The 1,360-nt window shown below is 30.7% G+C and overlaps 1 non-coding gene across 1 annotated transcript; it reads right to left on the reverse strand.

Moving 5' to 3' along the window:
• Positions 1-454: 454 nt before the first annotated feature.
• Positions 455-535, reverse strand: Trnak-cuu. Its single transcript has one exon. It is a non-coding gene; the product is annotated as a tRNA-Lys (tRNA).
• Positions 536-1,360: the final 825 nt, after the last annotated feature.

Below are 1,360 nucleotides of genomic sequence, written 5' to 3' on the forward strand. Positions count from 1 at the left end.
CCTTAAACAATTCTTTACTGTGGTTTGTTTACGTTATATGAAGAAGTACAATAATTTAGTACCATGTTTTCAAGCAATGTTGCAAATTGCACTATTTGCGATAAATATCATGTTTATCTTGTCAGATTCAACTCCACTAATTATTTTCAAATACTAAAAATGCCATCACACAAATCCAAATTCCGATATAATTTAAAAATGAATAAATAGGATATTAAAAAAAAACCGGGATCACCGGTTCCTAAATTTTTGTCCCGGTTCTTTCGCCACCATAAAATTACCGGGATTTCCCGGGAAATACCGGAAGAATTTTATTACAGTGTCATATTCATTATTTAATTTATAAAATATTTAACTAAACCGTTGATATTTAAATTTTAAAGCTAAAAAAATTATTAAGTGAACCTTTACCGATAAATAATGTATAATAACAAAAAGAAACTAAAAAGTTAAGCGCCCAACGTGGGGCTCGAAGTCTCGAACCCACGACCCTGAGATTAAGAGTCTCATGCTCTACCGACTGAGCTAGCCGGGCTGCGACTCCCGTGTCGAAATTACTATATTTAAACTACACTCCAAATATTTAACTCATTCGTATTAACCGCTTGGTTTATTTTTAGCTATAAATTATAAAATAATAATACGGTAGGTACCAATGCACGAGGATAAATGACTCTTAGTTATTTTGGTAGAAGAGAGAAAATATTAAAAAAATACACGCAATATTTGCCACAAGTCAGATACATGTATTATACACGGTAGCTAATTAAATGACCGGGTTACGGTAATTAGAATAAAACTAACAATTTTGATGAATACGATCAATTTATGAAGGTAATTATAGATGACCTATCCTATCAAACTTTACCTATTAATAAATCCAGTTCAAATATTTGTTTACAACAAATGCTGCAAATGAAATGAAATTATACCTATTGCATCAAGTAATTATAGTAGTAGTAGTAGTACCTAGATAATCATTATAATCAATACAGTTTCACAAAATTCACACAGTAAAAGCTCAAATCAAAACAGAGTGGGGCCTGTAACAAAGGCGAAGAATTGAACTCTAGGCTATTCTCCTTATACTGATCAACATTTGTTCGGCGACTTTTAAAAATAACTTGTATTTTGATTTTTATCACCCTTGAAAGTTTTTTCTAAGAGGTAATGTATTGCGAATTCTGTTAAGTCTAAAGTTCAATTATTCGCCTTTGTTACTGGCCCCACTCTGTATATGTGAGGTATAGTATATAAATAGGTACATAATTTAGTAAAAAATGTTTGTGGTCTACACTAAGCTATAATTTATAACGATGTTATATTTTAAAACTAAATAAGAAACGTGAGCTTATTATTT

Source organism: Leguminivora glycinivorella, chromosome 1 (assembly GCF_023078275.1).
Source record: "Leguminivora glycinivorella isolate SPB_JAAS2020 chromosome 1, LegGlyc_1.1, whole genome shotgun sequence".
In the NCBI taxonomy this organism is placed as follows: domain Eukaryota; kingdom Metazoa; phylum Arthropoda; class Insecta; order Lepidoptera; family Tortricidae; genus Leguminivora; species Leguminivora glycinivorella.